Below are 10,587 nucleotides of genomic sequence, written 5' to 3'. Positions count from 1 at the left end.
CCTCTGCCTTTCTTTTAATTGGCGCTGATATTACGGCCTCAGTTACGAGCGGTTGTACGCTGCTTTCTTTTTCTTTCTCTTGCTTATTTAAAAATTCCCTTAGATGTCGAACAGTTGCCTCGCGCCGGCGTTCTGCTTCTGTTTCAGGCGACGCAACAGGGACGACTGTCACGGGGCATTGTTGATCGGATTTAGAAGTTGCATCCGAATTTCCGTTTCCACGGCCGCGTCGATGTTTCCTTTTCGAAGATTTATTCGGTGAATGGCTCACCGACCTCCTACTCGGGGATGGACTGGGGTCTTTACGTGAAACACGCATTTCTGAGGGGACAGCAGCAGGGCTGCGCCCACGCTCTGAATTTTGCGTGTTGCTCGGAAAAATATCTGATGCAGTATCGTCACTATTTGGCGGCTCTGGGTGAACGTCAGCCACAACCGTGACGTTTGTCGTATTATTGCCGAGAGAATTTTCTGGAATGGCGGCTTTTTCATCAATTTCTGTTACGTCCATGACATTGTCCGTGTTCGCTGGGGTCGCAGACGATTCGCACACAGCCTCTGTCACAGGGAGTGACGAGGGCCGAATCGGAGCAACACCCAACGCTACAGACGCATACGAGTTTTTCTGCGCTTGTGCGCTATCACCGCCGAGCGGGAGCTGCACAGGGCGACGTCTGTTCGGACAATTTTGTCGAAAATGATCGGTTGCATTGCAGTACGAGCACGTCTGCGGCTGTCCATTGTACGATATAAAGGCCCTGTAGCCGCCTATGACTAGAAAGGACGGGATGTGCTGTTTCAGTTCAATAAGCACACTTCTTACTCCGTTGTAGACTTGTAGGCGGAAACCACTACCCCATTTTTCATTCGTCACTGAAAGCACATTCCCATACGGCATGAGACCACGAGCGATCATTTGCGTAGGTATTTCAAAAGGGAGATTGAAAATGCGCACTTGACGAATACCGTAACCCGCGTGGCACACGGTCACGTCGCAAACGCTTCCGTCACGGTATTTAAACTTGCGTTTTCCACCGTTTTCATTTACGATCTTTTCGCACATTTCCGCATCATTGAATTTCATAAACAGGATTCCGGTAATAAAGTCCCACTGGACTCCGTACGTTTCGGTATCGGTAAGGCCGAGTTCGTCAATAATCCAGTCGTGAGCTTCGTATGCCGTAGGGCGTACAGCTTCTTTGTCGAAAATAACGTTCAATGTGTTCGATCTGTTTACGTTTTCCATTTTCAAACTGTTACTTAACAACTACGCGAAAAACGCGCGAAAAAGAGAAACTCGACAGCGGAACACAACGCGGCGATGCCAACAGAGCGGCCGCTAGCCGTGCACTGACGAGCTATCACAGGGCGGCTGAGCAAGATAACTGACAGTCGTAATTGAAACAGCATCTCTGGACACAGACGTAGTGTACACGGCTGCCGATTGCTTAACTTCGGTGATCGGACGAGAACCGGTGTATTCAACATGGTATGGCCGTTGGCGTCCTTATACTGTAGCCGCACCACACAAGAAGCATTCGCCTCTTCTCGCAACACACGCAATCGCCGCTTTCCGTGGCACATTTGACGCAAAGCACGTCTATCCACCTCGAAGGTGGCGCGGAGTGCGCGCTCGCCTCGGCGTCTCAGAGGCGACTGCCGAACGTGGGTGAGACGCACAACACAGCTGCTCGGTGCACCGCCTGTCATTCGTTTGGTGCGTGTGGCCTCCGACACTCGCTGGCGACGCATCTTGTTCCTGTTATCCGGCGCGGAGCTTGTGCGCGGCCGGCCGGGCGGCGGGGGGGACTGCGCGGGGTGTTGCAGTGTCCTGCTGGAGCGACGGAGGCTTTCAAACCTGGCTGACACACGCCGCGCTTCCAGACATTTGCGTAATTTGCGCGGTGCATTGGCGCCTGTCCCCCCCTTCCGTCTCGACTTGTCCCGACTTTGCTCGCTGCCGCTCGGGTCGCGGTCCATATGACAGCACAAGCGCGAGAAACGTCTGCGGGAGGAGGCGAGACGACAAAAGACGAAATTTATGATTACAAATCGAATTTGGAGCTGTACGCCGCTGCAGAACGATAGGCGCTAACGTATTTCGGAGCACACCGCCCGATTCGTACTGTTTTGTCGTTTTCAAAGACTTCCTGGCAAACTTGGTTGGCACATTCTCCTTCAAACTGAGTTAATTACTGCAGTTTCGTACCTTACGGCCGTTTAAAATGCCTAAGGAAGTCCCTTTGTCACGACAGAAAGGTGGTATGGAAAGAGGGCTGGCAGGAGTAGCGACTAAAAAGCGAAAAATGAAGACAGCCAGAGTTCCCAGGCGCTCACCCATCTGAGTACTAACGTTGTTGCTTCACTTCTGTGATCGGACGAGAACGGAAGATTTTTTTTTTATTTACTTTGTGGAATTTAGCACTGCTACAAAACAGTAGGCCCTGACTTGTTTCAGAACTCATCTGTCGATTCGTAGTGTGTTGTTCTTTCCGAGGCGTTCTAGCACTCTTCTTTCGCGCATTCTTGCTCAAACTGAGTTCATTACTGTAATTTCGTATCTGACGTTTGATACAGTAGTTTAAAATACTTGTGGAAGCATCTTCGTCGACACCTGAAAGTTAGTATGAAAAGAGGGCTGGCAGGTGTAGCGACGTAAAAATGAAAAAATGAGATAGAGCCAACAGCACCCGGTGTTCCCAGGCGGTCACCCATCCAAGTACTAACCGGGCCCGATGTTGCTTAACTTCGGTGATCGGACGAGAACCGGTGTATTCAACATGGTATGGCCGTTGGCGTCCTTATACTGTAGCCGCACCACACAAGAAGCGTTCGCCTCTTCTCCCAACACACGCAATCGCTGCTTTCCGTGGCACATTTGACGCAAAGCACGTCTATCCACCTCGAAGGTGGCGCGGAGTGCGCGCTCGCCTCGGCGTCTCAGAGGCGACTGCCGAACGTGGGTGAGACGCACAACACAGCTGCTCGGTGCACCGCCTGTCATTCGTTTGGTGCGTGTGGCCTCCGACACTCGCTGGCGACGCATCTTGTTCCTGTTATCCGGCGCGGAGCTTGTGCGCGGCCGGCCGGGCGGCGGGGGGGACTGCGCGGGGTGTTGCAGTGTCCTGCTGGAGCGACGGAGGCTTTCAAACCTGGCTGACACACGCCGCGCTTCCAGACATTTGCGTAATTTGCGCGGTGCATTGGCGCCTGTCCCCCCCTTCCGTCTCGACTTGTCCCGACTTTGCTCGCTGCCGCTCGGGTCGCGGTCCATATGACAGCACAAGCGCGAGAAACGTCTGCGGGAGGAGGCGAGACGACAAAAGACGAAATTTATGATTACAAATCGAATTTGGAGCTGTACGCCGCTGCAGAACGATAGGCGCTAACGTATTTCGGAGCACACCGCCCGATTCGTACTGTTTTGTCGTTTTCAAAGACTTCCTGGCAAACTTGGTTGGCACATTCTCCTTCAAACTGAGTTAATTACTGCAGTTTCGTACCTTACGGCCGTTTAAAATGCCTAAGGAAGTCTCTTTGTCACGACAGAAAGGTGGTATGGAAAGAGGGCTGGCAGGAGTAGCGACTAAAAAGCGAAAAATGAAGACAGCCAGAGTTCCCAGGCGCTCACCCATCTGAGTACTAACGTTGTTGCTTCACTTCTGTGATCGGACGAGAACGGAAGATTTTTTTTTATTTACTTTGTGGAATTTAGCACTGCTACAAAACAGTAGGCCCTGACGTATTTCAAAACTCATCTGTCGATTCGTAGTGTGTTGTTATTTCTGAGGCGTTCTAGCACTCTTCTTCCGCGCATTCTTGCTGAAACTGAGTTCATTACTGTAATTTCGTATCTTACGTTTGATACAGTAGTTTAAAATGCTTGTGGAAGCATCTTTGTCAACACCTGAAAGTTAGTATGAAAAGAGGGCTGGCAGGTGCAGCGACGTAAAAATGAAAAAATGAGATAGAGCCAACAGCACCTTTTTTTTTGTAACGTATATAAACTTTTATTTACAATTTTTAACAATTACAGATGTTTACATGAATTGTGTACTTGATTATTGAACGGTTATATTCATTTTCTCGTTTTCTGTTCTGATTGTTCTTTGAGTAGTCTTTTGGTTGGGTTACAACACTTTTTCACTGAGTGTCCTTCAGATAAATTTTCCCTGTCAGTTGTTTTTGTCTTTTTGGTTGCAAGCATTTGTTACTTTGCTTTGTAATTTGTATTTAGTTTTGTTTTCTTTTTCTTAGGTTTAGTATACAAAAAAAGGAAAGATGTTATTCATCTATTGTATTTAAGTGGGCCTGTTTTGGTGAGTTTGCTGAAGCGAACTATGGAATATACACATGAGCATCTATGTGGGTAAATTTGTGAATGCAGGAGATTGTTAATGTACTGCCTAAGGGTGGACGCAACAGTTTACATGAAATTTGGTGCAAAGAAAGTCTAATGTTACTATTTTGTTAGTGGCAAATAGGCATGCTACGTTTAAGCACATGATGGGCCGAAATTTATATACATATATCTGTGTGTATATATATACATACATACATACATACATACAGCGCATAAATAAGACACGACAAAACAAGAAATCAAAACACATAAAAAGATAAGGGAAACGAAAAACGTACCTTGAGTGGAGAGAGCGAGTGGGAGAGAGAAAGAGAGATAGAGAGACAGAGTTAGTGAGTGGACACATTAATTGACATGATATACACTGTTTGATATTTTGTTGTTTTCTTGGAACACTTTTTGTATGTTTTACACTAAATTTATGGGTGATTATTTCCTTTTGCCTGCTGTATTTCACTATTGGACACTTTTGACTATGAATGGCACACGTAACTCGCACTTTGGCACTGCTAGACGTACCCACTTTCACTTTGCGCGCGTTTTCGCAACACTTTCGCACTGCACCACACTTGACGTCGGGGCTTTGGAGGGATCGGTGGGCGACGTCCTCAGCGACTGGGGTGTGGGTGTAGTGGGAGGGCGTCGGTCACGTCGTGTTGAAGGCGTCTCGGAAGGCGGCGTCCAGCGGGACCTGCAGGAAGTTCTGGAAGGTCTCTCGGTACTTGGAGCGTTGTTTGGCCCTCCTGTGTTCCTCCCACAGGTCCGTGAGGACCTGCGCCTTGTCGGTCTGCCGTTTGCTGACGATGGCGTGTGCCGTCATGGCGATGATCCACATTGTGGCCAGGCGTTTCGCGTTGGGGAAAGGCTTCGCGTCCGGAACAGTGACAGCTGAGACATGTATCGCCCTCTCGTCGGTTCTGTTGATGAGGCCGATCATACTTCTCGCTGTCGCCCATATTTCCCCGCTCTCTCTGCAGCCAAAACGATGCTCGATGGTGTCGGTCTGGTTGCAGAGTTCGCAGTTTGGGGATTCCCGCATCTTTATGCGTGCCAGTTTTTCATTTGTCGGCACTGTTTGGTGGATGATTTTATACCACGTGTCCCTGGCGTGCTCGGGAAGTGTCCGTTCCGAGACGTTTTTCCAGACCTGTGGCCAGTCGTGATCTGGAAGTCTGGTCTCTATTTTCGACTTTCTTGCCTTCCCCCTCAGAGCGCTGTAAATCTTCCTCGCTGTTCTTTGTTGTGGGTTGGCAACGACCGCGGTGATGTAACTTTTGTCGATTGCCATCTGTTTTATGTGCCGCAACTTGAATGGAATGTGGCTGGTGTCCACTGGAGCATCTTCTGATTCCGGTTTATATTCGTTGATCAGGCTGGGCGTTATACTATTGTTGTTCTGGTTCGCCATTTTCATCGCACGGTGTAGAAGCAGTGCCGCGCATTTCGTCTTAACGTCAGTCAGACCGAGTCCGCCTTCGTCCCTTGACAGGAAACACGTCGCCTGGGAGACCTTAAAGATTTCCCGCCTCCACAGCAGGTAGTACGCCGCGCCTCCTATCGCTCGCGCAATTTCTGTCGGAGCACATAGTACTTGGGCCATGTACCACGCTTTCGACAGGATCGTTTCGTTTACTAACTGCACTCTTTGGCTCAGCGTCAGGTTCCGGTTCGCGTGTATCCTCACGAGCCCTCTCGTTGTGTTCAAGACGCTGCGCCAGTTTTGTGCTGCCATTTTCAAAGGGCACTGCTGTAGTTCCACTCAGAGTGCCCTATGGTTGTTTGTCACTCGGTACCACTGTCTCGCTGGTTGCAGTCTGCCGTTGCCTATTGGTAGTAGCGCTGTCTTCCTCGGATTCATTTTGGCTCCTGAAGCTCTTTCAAAGGAATCCATGATAGGCTGGATTATTTCTATATCCTCCTCGTTCTGAATGAAGATGCCCATGTCGTCGGCATAGGCCATACATGCGATGTTTGTTGCACCCATTGTGTATCCTCCGACTTCAGCTGTTAGTTTTCGAAGTAGGGGATCGAGAGCTATTGTGAAAAGAGCCATCGATAGTGGACATCCTTGCCTGACGGATCTTCCCAGTCTTATTGACTTTGAAGTCCATCCGTTTACTGTTACTTTTGAGGTGGCGTTTGTGATGACGTTCCTGATTGTTTTACCGAATTTTGGTCCGAATCCGAGGCGCGCGATGGTTTTCAGCAGGTACCGGTGACTGATCCTGTCGAAAGCCTTGTGGAAGTCGACAGAGATTACGGCTGCGGGTCTCCTCGTTGTTGCTGCGTGGGCTATGATGTCTCTGTATGTGCAGACGGCGTCGAAGATGTTCCTGCCAAGCACTGCACAGGTTTGCCATGGGCTAATGGCTTTCTTTAGAGCGACTTTGATGTTTGCAGCCAGGCACTTTGCTGCTATTTTGTAGTCTGAATTTAGAAGGGTTATTGGCCGAAAGTCTTCTATTTTGTTGGCTGCCTTCGTTTTGGGGAGCAGAATCACCGTCCCTTGCAGGAATTTTGAAGGCAATTCTGTCCCGTTGAGAACTTCATTTACTATTTCGGTGAGTATTCCGCCGACTGTGCCCCAGAGCGCAGTGTAGAATTCTGATGGGATTCCGTCTGCGCCTGGTGCTCTTCCGTTTCTGCTGTCTTTGATGGCGGCTTTCACATCATCGTCTGTGACGTTTTCGTTCAGTAGTGCCCGGTCTGCGTTGGTAAGGATCCGACGGGTCTCTTGCAGGATCCTCGCCATTTCTCCGTCGTCATTTTCCTCTCCTCGGAACAGGTCGCTGAAATGGTCTTCGACGTGGCTCATGATATCTTTCTTCGTCGTTAACCTGTTCCCGTCCTTGTCGACGAGTTGCCTTATTTGTTTGCTATCAGCCCTCTGTCTCTCCCTGTGCAGGTGGTGCAGCGTGGCAGGTTCATCTTCGATTTCGCCGTTTGTCTGGCTACGGGCGATGACTCCTCTCATTTTGTCTCTTTTCAGGCTCAGTATACGTGCTTTGAGTCGTCTTATCCGCGGCAGAAACAGTTCGTCGTCCGCTGGGGCGTCCATTGCGTCGCGTAGGCATCTAGTGTAGAAGTCTGCCGTGTTTCTTTTCCAGAAGGCCTTCTCAGCGCTGTGCCTTATGAGTTCCCGTCTTACTTGCGGTTTGGCGTGTTCTACCCACCACTCAGTAGTGGAGTTGTACTCGCCTCGCCGCTGTCTGCATGCCTGGATCGTGTCGGCAATTTCCTGCTTTAGCTTCCCGTCCGTGAGGTGGCTTGTGTTTAGCTTCCACGTTCCTCTTCCTGCTGGAAGCTTGCTTCTCGGTAGACGGATTTTGCACTGATAGGCACAGTGATCTGAGAAGATCACAGGACAGACTTCTGCTTGTGTCACAGAGGTGGCCATCTCTCTGTTTATGTATACTCTGTCGATTCTGCTTCTGCCGCGGTTATACAGGTACGTGAACTCTGTGTGTCTTTGGTGTAGTATACGCCAGGTGTCTACTAATTTTAGACGCCTAACTAAATCCTGCAGTTCGGCGCACAAGTTGGGTACCGGGATCTGGTCTTCGGGTGAAATTACGCAGTTGAAGTCACCTGCCAGCACGACGTTGTTGCTGTGCACTAATAACTCGCAGATGTCCTCGTTGTAAAATTTGCTCCTGGCACGCTTATTTTCCGTTCCCGACGGAGCGTAAATGTTTACAAAATCAGTGTCTTCCACCTTCACCGCTATTCCGCGTCCGTCGGGCATCATTTTGACGTCGCCAAATTCGAGGCCGTGCCTGATTAGTGTGGCAGTTCCGCATCGAGTTTCTGCGTCGATGTTGCAGATGACTTCGTATCCCGGTACCTGTTCTATAGCCGTCGTGACCACCTCCTGTAGCATAGCCACGTCTGCGGCTTTGTGCTGCAGGAAGTCAATTAGTGTGTCTAATTTTAGCGCGGCGGTCATTCGGTTCACGTTACACGTAATTACACTATATACTGAGCCTGAGCCCTGTTGCATTTAATCGGTTTGTGGAGGCGGGTCTGTGGAGTGCTGTGGCCGTTCCGGCCGTAGGACTACGTCCTCTGCTTTAGGGGTTGTAGCCTTTTTGGGTGCGGATGCCGTATCTGACTCCTCTGCTTCCGATACGTCCATCTTGTCGTCTTTTTCACGACTGCGACTTCGCCGCTTGCTCCGGCGCTTTTTAGGTTTGCCGGCGGCCGGGACGTCCACGTTGTTTTCTTTTGGCTCGTCTTCTGATTCCTTCAGAATGCGGGCCAGTTTCGTGACTTGCTTTTTGATTGCAATCTCACGCATCTCGCTGTACGGCGTGGCGGCGTCGGCGCTGGGCCCGGCCTGGGCGGCAGGGCTGTCGGCAGGCGCAGCTGTCGGCTGGGCGGGAGCGCTGACCTCCGCGATCCTCGGCCGCCGGGCGGCGGGGGAGGGGGTGGGGGCCAGGGCTGCGTCGGTCTCCATTGTGCTTTCGCCCTCCGAGTCGGAGCTCAGCTGGCGTTTCTCACCCGCGCTACCTGCGCCGGCCGGGGCCGTGGCAGGGACGGGCGCAGGGGGTGGGGTAGCCGCTGGCACAGACAAAGATATCCAGACAGGCAACCTCCGTAAGGGCCTGTTGACGCGGACAGGGGTGCGGGACGGGGGGTTACAGCAGTTCTGTCAGATGACACGTGATGGCGCTGGGGTGCGAAACTGCTCGGACAGCGAGCAGCAGGTAACTGCACACGAGGCCGTGGCAGTGGAAATCCCCACCACCACTTCCCCTCAAATGCCGGCACAGGGCACCATCCAGTTCTGAGACATTTAGTCGCTGCGGAAGGTTACGTTATCGCTACCGAGTATTTTCTGGAACTGCACACTGTCTCTGTTAGAGATTAGATCAACATAAAAGCGAGCATTAGCCAATGTACAAGACTCGGAAAACGAATTAGTTAAATGCCCAGACACCTAACTCAGTCATTAGCAACGATAAACACACTCTTCGTAACAAACCGAACCTAAAATCATTCTATGAATCGGAATCAGCTGACTAAAGGAGCGATTATTTGTGTAATCGTATTCAAGCAGATTATTGATCCTTATGTGACTGATCGGCGTTTTTATTCATTTTATATGTCCTATGAAATGAGGATAAAGTAGATATCATTAATTGCAACGCATGTTACTGCCGCCAGTTGCAGCTGTATGCAGAATTATGCAACAGAATTGTCTTTTGACACTATGTTGTAACGTCTGTTATAGAAGGCCAGTTTTCAGCATAAAACCTAGTTATGAATATTGGCTCATCACGGCTCCCTATTAGAGAATCAGCCAGCTGCTACAGCCAAAATTGCGCACAGCGGAGAAGCGCAAAAGTATTTTCCAACATTGCTTATTTCAAAAGGTCTGTCTTCACGTACTGTGAAGAACTTGTCTCAGGCTTTGGTGCCTCAGGTAGGGCCCATAGTGTCTGCGCAGAACTGCTCCGATCTGCGCAATACGTCACCGTCGAGAAGCTCGGCACAGTTCGCGCGCACTGTTACGTGTTGAAGCGATTAAGTTTCATGTTGTTGCTGTTTATTTTTGCTTCTTTCGAGTTTGTTCATTATGTTTGACATTAATAATGCCGAATTGTCCTACGGCTGTGTGTGAAAACTGTAATCAGAAGACTAAAAGGCAGTAGTATTACTTGTAATAAGTTCCCTCGAACTCCTGAAACATTTGCTCAGTGGGTTCAGCTCTGTAACAGTAGTGACAGCATTAACATTAAAAATGCTACTGCCTGTAGCAAAAACTTTAGAGAGGACGTTTGTTTACAGTATCTACAAGCTGAATTAAAGAAACTTCAACCAAAATAGGTTTTAAAGCCGACTGCAAATTCTATAAGCTTGTGAAACTCGTAAACGTGCACTTAACATGCTAGAAAAAGTAGATCAAAGCATAGAATCAGAGAAGGTATTATCGAGGATGAAATTAAAAAAAAAACTTAATGAAGAATTGTCACCATTGAGGGAAAACAATTCAGCGTTTAATTTGCTTTTCGTTCTCAGTATATTGTTATCCACTATTACTGTTTCACGCGTTAAGCAAAGAGAGGAAGTAATGCAAAGCATTAAGTACCTACACAGTGCTGACGACTAAAGTACACAAAAGTTTTGCTAAAAGCACTTCATGAGTAAGCAAAAAACAAGCTTAAGTGAAGCAGAATATTTGTGTGTGTTGAGCATTTGATGAAATGATTGGCATATGCTAC

General features: G+C 49.3%; 1 non-coding gene across 1 annotated transcript; it reads right to left on the bottom strand.

Moving 5' to 3' along the window:
• Positions 1 to 2,678: 2,678 nt before the first annotated feature.
• On the bottom strand, positions 2,679 to 2,797 carry LOC126177435 (5S ribosomal RNA). The gene has a single exon (XR_007535820.1). It is a non-coding gene; the product is annotated as a 5S ribosomal RNA (ribosomal RNA).
• Positions 2,798 to 10,587: the final 7,790 nt, after the last annotated feature.

The sequence above is a fragment of the Schistocerca cancellata genome, chromosome 3, assembly GCF_023864275.1.
Source record: "Schistocerca cancellata isolate TAMUIC-IGC-003103 chromosome 3, iqSchCanc2.1, whole genome shotgun sequence".
NCBI lineage: Eukaryota > Metazoa > Arthropoda > Insecta > Orthoptera > Acrididae > Schistocerca > Schistocerca cancellata.
Note: the sequence above shows the minus strand (reverse complement) of the source record. Positions and strands in the feature narration are given on the sequence as shown.